Source organism: Ranitomeya variabilis, chromosome 4 (genome assembly GCF_051348905.1).
Source record: "Ranitomeya variabilis isolate aRanVar5 chromosome 4, aRanVar5.hap1, whole genome shotgun sequence".
Classification (NCBI taxonomy): domain Eukaryota; kingdom Metazoa; phylum Chordata; class Amphibia; order Anura; family Dendrobatidae; genus Ranitomeya; species Ranitomeya variabilis.
In genome coordinates this window covers 489,187,264-489,198,099 of record NC_135235.1, presented here as the reverse complement: position 1 = coordinate 489,198,099, position 10,836 = coordinate 489,187,264, and the positions used below count along the sequence as shown (strand labels likewise).

At 49.0% G+C, this 10,836-nt stretch overlaps 1 pseudogene; it reads left to right on the top strand.

The window, feature by feature from the left end:
- The first annotated feature begins 9,212 nt into the window (after window positions 1-9,212).
- On the top strand, window positions 9,213-9,879 carry LOC143768093 (OTU domain-containing protein 5-B-like; annotated as a pseudogene).
- The last annotated feature ends 957 nt before the right edge of the window (window positions 9,880-10,836 follow it).

Genomic DNA, 10,836 nt, shown 5'->3' with positions numbered 1-10,836 from the left:
TCATCCCTTATCGATGTTCTCCCTCAACCGTCATTCCCATTTGATTACTGGGCATCAAAATTAGACACCTGGCCAGAATTGGCAGAATATGCATTGCAGGAGCTTGCTTGCCCGGCAGCAAGTGTCCTATCAGAAAGAGTATTCAGTGCTGCAGGTTCAATATTAACCGAAAAAAGGACTCGTCTGGCTACCCAAAATGTTGACGATCTAACATTCATTAAAATGAACCACAACTGGATTTCTAAATCTTTTGCCCCACCTTGCCCGGCCGACACCTAGCTTTCCTATGAAAAGCTCTTGCCTGTGAATTACTTTTCTAATGTCTAATTTGCTGCAGCTGATTGTACAGCATACGACATGTTTACACCTCCCTAAATGGCCAAACTCCCCACACGGGGCCGTGGTATCGCGACTTGGCGCAAGCACCCGTGAGACTGCTGTTTGTCTGAAGAGGTGGGTGTGCTCGCTTTTGGTCGACGGCATTGCTACTGGGTCCCTCATAGTACAATGTAGTGTCTCTGGCGGTGGTGGTGCGCACCCAACGTCAGACACACCTTTGTAGCATGAGGGGCCCTGGGGCGGTCCCGCCGGCCTCAAGAGAGTTCCCCCCTCCCCCAGCTCAAACTGTGCTCTATCACGTGCAAAATTATGTCGCACAGCTCCACCAATCTTTAGTCTATTCGCTGACATCATTCAATGTCTGGCACTGACAATACAAATTTGTAGACATCTATGATGCAACTTAAAGTAGTCTGTGTCTGTGTCCTATATTGGCACCATTAAATAGTTACTGCCAAATTACTATGTCAGAAACTCAGCAGATGAGCCCACCCCTGTACCTAAGTATGCCACCTTTTTTTTTTTTTTGGTTTTTTTGCGAGACATTAACATCTATTTATATTTTGGGAGTACTGGGACAGACACTCCTTGCAATACTCCTCCACTGACCACCAAGCTGCCTGCCCGTGTATCCATGTAACCGATGTAAAACTGCCATGAGCCTATTGTTTGTTATTTTAGGCCTTTGATAGCCTGTCTGCGGTCCCTACTTTAAATACTCCTCCACTGACCACCAAGCTGCGTGCCCGTGTTTCCATGTAACCGATGTAAAACTGCCATGAGCCTATTGTTTGTTATTTTAGGCCTTTGATAGCCTGTCTGCGGTCCCTACTTTAAATACTCCTCCACTGACCACCAAGCTGCGTGCCCGTGTATCCATGTAACCGATGTAAAACTGCCATGAGCCTATTGTTTGTTATTTTAGGCCTTCGAAGCCTGTCTGCGGTCCCTCCTTCCACTAGGCCTCCACTGACCAGACCACTGCTGCCCGTGTACCCCTGGAACCAATTATAAAGTGCCTACAGCCAGCCCAATTTAATTATGTTAGGCCTTCGAAGCCTGTCTGCGGTCCCTCCTTCCACTAGGCCTCCACTGACCAGACCACTGCTGCCCGTGTACCCCTGGAACCAATTATAAAGTGCCTACAGCCAGCCCAATTTAATTATGTTAGGCCTTCGAAGCCTGTCTGCGGTCCCTCCTTCCACTAGGCCTCCACTGACCAGACCACTGCTGCCCGTGTACCCCTTTAACTAATAATAAAGTGCCTACAGCCAGCCCAATTTAATTATGTTAGGCCTTCGAAGCCTGTCTGCGGTCCCTCCTTCCACTAGGCCTCCACTGACCAGACCACTGCTGCCCGTGTACCCCTGTAACTAATAATAAAGTGCCTACAGCCAGCCCAATTTAATTATGTTAGGCCTTCGAAGCCTGTCTGCGGTCCCTCCTTCCACTAGGCCTCCACTGACCAGACCACTGCTGCCCGTGTACCCCTGTAACTAATAATAAAGTGCCTACAGCCAGCCCAATTTAATTATGTTAGGCCTTCGAAGCCTGTCTGCGGTCCCTCCTTCCACTAGGCCTCCACTGACCAGACCACTGCTGCCCGTGTACCCCTTTAACTAATAATAAAGTGCCTACAGCCAGCCCAATTTAATTATTTTAGGCCTTCGAAGCCTGTCTGCGGTCCCTCCTTCCACTAGGCCTCCACTGACCAGACCACTGCTGCCCGTGTACCCCTGGAACCAATTATAAAGTGCCTACAGCCAGCCCAATTTAATTATGTTAGGCCTTCGAAGCCTGTCTGCGGTCCCTCCTTCCACTAGGCCTCCACTGACCAGACCACTGCTGCCCGTGTACCCCTGGAACCAATTATAAAGTGCCTACAGCCAGCCCAATTTAATTATGTTAGGCCTTCGAAGCCTGTCTGCGGTCCCTCCTTCCACTAGGCCTCCACTGACCAGACCACTGCTGCCCGTGTACCCCTTTAACTAATAATAAAGTGCCTACAGCCAGCCCAATTTAATTATGTTAGGCCTTCGAAGCCTGTCTGCGGTCCCTCCTTCCACTAGGCCTCCACTGACCAGACCACTGCTGCCCGTGTACCCCTTTAACTAATAATAAAGTGCCTACAGCCAGCCCAATTTAATTATGTTAGGCCTTCGAAGCCTGTCTGCGGTCCCTCCTTCCACTAGGCCTCCACTGACCAGACCACTGCTGCCCGTGTACCCCTGGAACCAATTATAAAGTGCCTACAGCCAGCCCAATTTAATTATGTTAGGCCTTCGAAGCCTGTCTGCGGTCCCTCCTTCCACTAGGCCTCCACTGACCAGACCACTGCTGCCCGTGTACCCCTTTAACTAATAATAAAGTGCCTACAGCCAGCCCAATTTAATTATGTTAGGCCTTCGAAGCCTGTCTGCGGTCCCTCCTTCCACTAGGCCTCCACTGACCAGACCACTGCTGCCCGTGTACCCCTGGAACCAATTATAAAGTGCCTACAGCCAGCCCAATTTAATTATGTTAGGCCTTCGAAGCCTGTCTGCGGTCCCTCCTTCCACTAGGCCTCCACTGACCAGACCACTGCAGCCCGTGTACCCCTTTAACTAATAATAAAGTGCCTACAGCCAGCCCAATTTAATTATGTTAGGCCTTCGAAGCCTGTCTGCGGTCCCTCCTTCCACTAGGCCTCCACTGACCAGACCACTGCTGCCCGTGTACCCCTGGAACCAATTATAAAGTGCATAGAGCCTATTTTTTAACTTAATTTAATATTAATAAAGCCAGGATGAACTACGATATACCATGCTATGAGCTACCCAGTTGACAATTCTTTTGCGAGAAAAGCCATCCCACCCCTCCACCTGCATGTTAAAGACCGCATTGTCCTTGCATTCTGTCAATTTGTCAGTCCAAAGGTATACCTGACAACAGACACATGGACCTGTAGGCCTGGCCACGGAAGGTTACGTGTCCTTTGTGGCTCAATGGGTTAATGTATTGGATGCATGGTCCACACAGGGGACAGCCTGCAAAGTCTGTCTGCAGTCCCTAATTCAAGTTGGCCTCAACTGAATAAAGCTGAGCTTCTACCTTCTGGCTCAGATTAACTGCTGTTTTTTAAAAAATTGGCTTTTCCGTCCTTCTAAAGGTGTCTGCCCCTGCCTGGTGTTGTCCTCAACTGAATAAAGCTGAGCTTCTACCTTCTGTTCCAAATTACCATTTTTAAAAATGCAATTGGCTGTTCCGGCCTACTAAAGGTGTCTGTCTGCCCCTGCCTGGTGTTGTCCTCAACTGAATGAAGCTGAGCTTCAACCTTCAGTTCCAAATTACCATTTTTAAAAATGCAATTGGCTGTTCCGGCCTACTAAAGGTGAATGTCTGCCCCTGCCTGGTGTTGTCCTCAACTGAATAAAGCTGAGCTTCTACCTTCTGTTCCAAATTACCATTTTTAAAAATGCCATTGGCTGTTCCGGCCTACTAAAGGTGTCTGTCTGCCCCTGCCTGGTGTTGTCCTCAACTGAATAAAGCTGAGCTTCAACCTTCAGTTCCAAATTACCATTTTTAAAAATGCAATTGGCTGTTCCGGCCTACTAAAGGTGAATGTCTGCCCCTGCCTGGTGTTGTCCTCAACTGAATAAAGCTGAGCTTCAACCTTCAGTTCCAAATTACCATTTTTAAAAATGCAATTGGCTGTTCCGGCCTACTAAAGGGGTCTGCCCCTGCCTGGTGTTGTCCTCAACTGAATAAAGCTGAGCTTCTACCTTCTGCCTCTTACTAACTGCTGTTTTTTAAAAAAATTGGCTGTTCCGGCATACTAAAGGTGTCTGTCTGCCCCTGCCTGGTGTTGTCCTCAACTGAACAAAGCTGAGCTTCCACATTCTGGCTTTCGCCCTATACTATCAGATATTAAACTGCATTTGGCCTACTAGTGTGGTTAGGCCCTTGAAACAGTGTCTGCTGCTCTTGGGTTTGCTACTCCACTGAACAAAGCAATGCCGCCTGTTTAGTCCTGTTACCAATTTTGAACTGCATTTAGCCTACTTTATTCTTTGGCCCTATATCTGTTTCCTCCTCATCCTGCCCATTGCCCAGCCACTGCTAGATGAGTCTGCTGGTACATTGACCTACACCACTACATTCCCCTTATACTCTACACAGCCAGAATCTGACCCTGCTGAAAGTAAGGTTCCCCTTCCCGCATGTTATAACACCTTACACAGGGACAGAGAGGAAGGTGCAGATGAAAGTGCAGGTTCCTTCATCAGGTGGGGGGGCATACTCGTTGGCGACGTCACTGGCACAGGGCCCTTAGAGTACGCAAAAGTGTCGCTGCTGGTGGGAGGCGCCCCCGCCATGCAAACACACCGCTGTACTTTGAGGGGCCCTGTGCCAGTGCCAATGCGAACGAGTGGGCCCCCCCTGCTTGCTCAGGATCACAGCACTTGCAACGTTGAAATACTTACCTTTCCCTGCAACACCGCTGTGACGTAGTCCGCATTTCCTGGGCCCACGAAAAACTTGAGCCAGCCCTACTCCCCCCACAACTTTTGCTAAATGACCCCCAATTCCCTATGCCCAACTATTATTATAAAGTTAATTAAGATTGACAAGCTTCAGAAACAAGAATGGATGTTTTTGGCATTAAAATGGGCACTGTAGGTGTTTTCCTGGCCTCCACTCACTGCCGACTATGCTTCCCCATTGACTTGCATTGGGTTTCGTGTTTCGGTCGATCCCCGACTTTTAGCGATAATCGGCCGACTGCACTCGACTCGACTCTGGACAAAATCGGGTTTCACAAAACCCGACTCGATCTTAAAAAAATGAAAGTCGCTCAACTCTAGTGCTCAGGGTAGAGCGCCAGATAAATGTGATCCCATATTTTATGTTAAATGTTCCCAAATAAAGCTTCAACTCAGTCCACAAAAAGAGCAAGTCCCCATTCAGAATGGAAATATAGGGGGCATCCACGTTACTGGTAGTACAAAGGCTCTGGAAAAGCTAAATGGCTCCCCAAAAGAAATTCGGCAAATTCTCCACTCCCAAATCCAAATGCACCCCCTCCCTTTTCAGCCCCAGTGTGCCTAAATAACATTTAGCAACCACATGTTTGGCATTTCTGTAGTGATGAGAGCCTGCCTAATGGCTCATACCCACTTACGAGAAATACGCATGAGTGCAATCCTATAAAAAATTGGATTGCACTCGGACCGATGTTAGTCAATAGGTGACATCTCATCTGCAATTTTTTTCTCAGCTGAAATTGGACTGAGAAAAAAATCGCAGCATGCTGCTATTTTCTGCCTATCTCGGACGAGACTCACCAATGCAAGTCAATGGATGCGAGAAAAAAATGCACAGCACTCGTGGAACGCCCGCCAGGGCCGTGGGGTACTCGGTACCGGGTGTGGTACTTAAAGGGGATGTCACAGTGGCTGCGACCCGGTCTGCGGCCCTGGGCGCCCAATTAAATGGGAGGTCTTTTAAAGGGTATTGTAAATAAAGTCTATTGTTCGTGACGACACCTGTGGTGCTCGGTCAATAGAGGGACCGACGCCACCCTCTGGGGTGATGGTATGACGACTAGATGGTGATGCTTCCCACAGGTGAAGCGGGGTCCCCAGGGCTTCCCAGGTGTAAGTCACAGATGGTGTGGTGGATGGTATAGTAAAGAATGAGGACACAGGTTTGCAGTCTTGGTTTAGTGATGATAGTGGAGCGCCCCCACTGCCGCAGGGCCGAGGGGTACCCGGTACCGGGCCGGTGAGTCTCTGCTCTGGGGTTGTCACGGCGGCTAGGCCGCGGTCCGTGACCCTGCCGTGGGGCGCACGGTGAACAATAGATATGGATGATAGTAGTGACGCTGTAGTGGTGCAGTGCAGTAAATAACGAGGACACCAGGTTGCAGTCTCTTTACCTCTTTACTGAAGAGTCCTCAGTCCGGAATACGGTTCACCAGGCTGCGCAAGTCCGGCTGGTCCAATGGCACCTCCAGAGTTCTCTTCACAGGTGGAAATCGGTGCCTTCCTTCTAGCGCTATGTGTTGTGGTCCTTCCCTGCTGTGCTTACGGAAAGTCCCCCACAACTGTTGTGTCTGTTTCTTAAGTTCCCTCACAACTCGATTAGATGATGTTCTGCTAATCCTCCGTCCCTCCCTGATGTTCTGGTTGGGAAGGCACCCGTTTGACGGGTAGGCTCGGAGCTCTTCCGGGACCCTAGAGTCGCCCCTCTCCACAAGTTGCCCCCCAAGACTGCATAGGTGATATATGTTAGACAGCCCGCCTTAGACTGACTGCCCTGCCGCTGTTTGGAGTATTGCTTGAAGCTGAATGTTATGATACTCCCTCGGCGTTCCGGCAAACGGTCGTGCACCTCAATAGGATGTTGCTTCGGTCTTACAGCATGACTCCTACTGGTATTTCTCCTTTGCGTGATCTCGTTTCTCACTCAGCACAATCTATCTCGCTTCTAATCCTTCCTTGGGTACCGCCGCTACCCGGAGCAGGCACGGTCCAGTTAAGTTCTTTCTTGTTGCCAAGCCTCTGTCAGGATCCCACCCCTGACAGAGACCCTACTGTATCTTCCCCTACAACACCCTCTGCCACAAGGTGTTGCTTGGTTCCAACCCAGTCAGCTTTCTCATCTAACTTCCTGCCTGACCCCCAGTTTACCCACTATGGTGGGGAGTGGCCTAATGAATAGCACCCTTAGCTCCCCCCGGAGGCCCGGCTATGAAATGTATTGGTGTCTGTGATACCTGATCCGATGAACTCCTTCAGTGCCATTAGACGCACCATAGCTCCCCATAGTGGCGGAGCCACAGTACTGCAACGACCAGGACTCTGGGGCGCTGCAATAGCAGTCCTCAGTCCAGGGTACCAAGTGCAGGGTAGCTATGGTCTGGCCGGCTTGGAGACAATAGGTGGTCCCTCTCCCAGGTGAGGTCCGTAAGCCTTTCCGACATGCGCTACTTTCATTGGCAAAGTCCCTGCCGCTTGAAACTTGGTTGCAAAGTCCCCTCTCTCCTGTCCTAAGACAGATGTCTGTACGATAGGCAGTGCAAGCCTGTTTATAGGGTCTCTATAATGACCCAGGCTCTCAGGTTACTGCTTCACCTCAGACTTGATGCAGGCAATTGACATACAGCCCTATGCCCTCCGGTTCTGTCGTGCATCCTGGAGAACAACACGACCTTGGGCTCCCGGTACCCGGTTTCTGCGCTCTGGCTCTTAGGGTGTCCTTCTGCTGTTCCCCTGCTGAGCCTCTTTCTCCACTGTGCTCCTTCCCTTTAAGCTCCTCCACTATTCACCTCCTTAAAATTCTCACTCTTTCCAGAGGCTGCAGCTCCCACATGGCTGCTGGCCTCTCTGTCTGTTCCAGATGTCCTTCTCCTCTCCTCACTCCTCTACAACTCCCTATAACTGGCTGACTCTTCCTCCAGACCAGGATACATAACGTCTAAGGAAGCTCCCCTGAATCCGAGTCCTGAGCTCCCCCTCCTGGCCTAGATTCAGATGTGTTGAATGTGAGTGCCTTACCTGATAGAAAGAATCTCCCTTGCCTCCAAGCGTGATATCACCTTCCCCAAAAGGAAGGCAACATCACTGTAACAACCGATTACCTGGGGTGTTACACTCGCACCATGCGAGTGCTGTCCGTTTTTTACACACCGGTGTCCTTTGAAAAGCCGGCAATTCATGCAGCTACTGTAAAAATCACACTGACAGGATAGAACAGAATAGATAGAATAGAAATGTACACATAGAATAGGTGTATATATATATATATATATATATATATATATATATATATATATATATACACTCACCGGCCACTTTATTAGGTACACCATGCTAGTAACGGGTTGGACCCCCTTTTGCCTTCAGAACTGCCTCAATTCTTCGTGGCATAGATTCAACAAGGTGCTGGAAGCATTCCTCAGAGATTTTGGTCCATATTGACATGATGGCATCACACAGTTGCCGCAGATTTGTCGGCTGCACATCCCAAAGATGCTCCATACAAGGCAGGATGGATCCATGCTTTCATATTGTTTACGCCAAATTCTGACCCTACCATCCGAATGTCGCAGCAGAAATCGAGACTCATCAGACCAAGCAACGTTTTTCCAATCTTCTACTGTCCAATTTCGATGAGCTTGTACAAATTGTAGCCTCAGTTTCCTGTTCTTAGCTGAAAGGAGTGGTACCCGGTGTGGTCTTCTGCTGCTGTAGCCCATCTGCCTCAAAGTTCGACGCACTGTGCGTTCAGAGATGCTCTTAGGCCTACCTTGGTTGTAACGGGTGGCGATTTGAGTCACTGTTGCCTTTCTATCAGCTCGAACCAGTCTGCCCATTCTCCTCTGACCTCTGGCATCAACAAGGCATTTCCGCCCACAGAACTGCCGCTCACTGGATTTTTTTTCTTTTTCGGACCATTCTCTGTAAACCCTAGAGATGGTTGTGCGTGAAAATCCCAGTAGATCAGCAGTTTCTGAAATACTCAGACCAGCCCTTCTGGCACCAACAACCATGCCACATTCAAAGGCACTCAAATCACCTTTCTTCCCCATACTGATGCTCGGTTTGAACTGCAGGAGATTGTCTTGACCATGTCTACATGCCTAAATGCACTGAGTTGCCGCCATGTGATTGGCTGATTAGAAATTAAGTGTTAACAAGAAGTTGGACAGGTGTACCTAATAAAGTGGCCGGTGAGTGTATATATACTGTATATGTCAGTGACACACATATATATCGTTATATTGCATAGAGATATAGATAGAAGATTAGCCGTTAATTCATTTGTCGGCTTCAGTAAAATCAATACAGGAGTCGACAGGATAGGAGACATGGTTTACATACAGTAAATCCATGCAGAATAGCGGCGCCGGCTGGAGGGATTCGGATTCTCACTCTCGGTCTGGGGCCCGGCTTCGCTCCTCCCCTCCTCCGCGCTGGGCCCAGGCCTCGCCTCTGCCTGGTGTTGGTGGTCGGGGGGGGTGCGGGCTCTGGCCCAGATGGTCCTGGAGGCCTTGTTTGTTGCTGCTGTTGCAATGGGGCTGGGATAGGACCCGGCAGCTGCTGCTCGGGGCCCAGACACAGCAAGAGGAGACGCACGGGGTGAGCGGAGACAGGGGAGCTGCGGACAGAGGCCTGAGGCTGCCTGTGGCCGGAAACTCGCCCGACGTTGAGGATGGAGCCAGGAACAACAGCGAGGATGAGTACGAGACAGCGGCGGCCCGCATCCAGTCCATGGACCCGGACATGGCGGAGCAGCAGGAGAACTGGTTTGAGACTGCATTGCAGGAGAAGAAGGGGTTCATCATAAAACAGATGAAGGAGGATGGCGCCTGCCTGTTCAGAGCGGTTGCTGACCAGGTATATGGTGACCAGGACATGCATGAGGTGGTCCGGAAACATTGCATGGATTACCTAATGAAGAACGCCGGCTACTTTTCCAACTACGTGACAGAACCACAAACAGAAAAACAACTGCCATGGCAACCACATAGAGATGCAAGCCATGGCGGAGATGTAGGTAAATATATAAATGTATGTGATCAATACAATTAGTATGGTGTGTGCAAATTAGGTGACAGGTATGTATTTAATAAAAGATTATTTTCGGGTGAAAAAATGGTGTGGGCTCCCGAGCAATTTTCTGCACCAGAGAGGGAAAGCTAGTGACTGGGGGCAGATATTAATAGCCTAGGAAGGGGCCATGGTTATTGGCCCCCAGCCTGACCTGCGATGAACTCTGTAGCGTGGGAAAATGAACTGGCATTTTTCCTCGCTCAAGAGTTCTTTGCAGGTCAGGCTGTGAGGGTGTGCAGCATCAGTGATGTCAGCGCTAGTCACTGAAGCAAGCGCCGGCAGCTTCTCATTCATTCATCAGTGGTTTACAGCCAGGGTGGTCGCATTAGCACCGCTCCTGGTTGTAAACTGTATATCCCCCAGATATGGATTACAGCGTGGGACTGAACACCGGACAGGTATATTGTTAGTTTATTATTTTTTCTTTATTACAGGAGATCAAGGGCGACGTATGGACTAGCAGAAACAACAAAATGGTCAAACTGTGTTTAGTGTTTTACTTCAGTAAAAGACTTTATTCTGGCTGTGTCTTTATTTAATCCTTTTACAACTATAGGATTAGTAATGGATATGTGTCTTATTGACACTTCTCATTACTAAGCCAGCTTGATGTCACCTTACAATACAAAGGTGACATTAACCCCTTCATGACCTTGGGATTTTCCATTTTTCCGTGTTTGTTTTTCACACCCCTCCTTCCCAGAGCCATAACTTTTTAATTTTTCTGTCAATTTGGCCATGTGAGGGCTTATTTTTTGCGGGACGAGTTGTACTTTTGAATGACATCATTGGTTTTACCATGTCGTGTACTAGAAAACAGGAAAAAAATTCCAAGTGCGGTGAAATTGCAAAAAAAGTGCAGTCCCACACTTGTTTTTTGTTTGGTGGCTTTTTTGCTAGG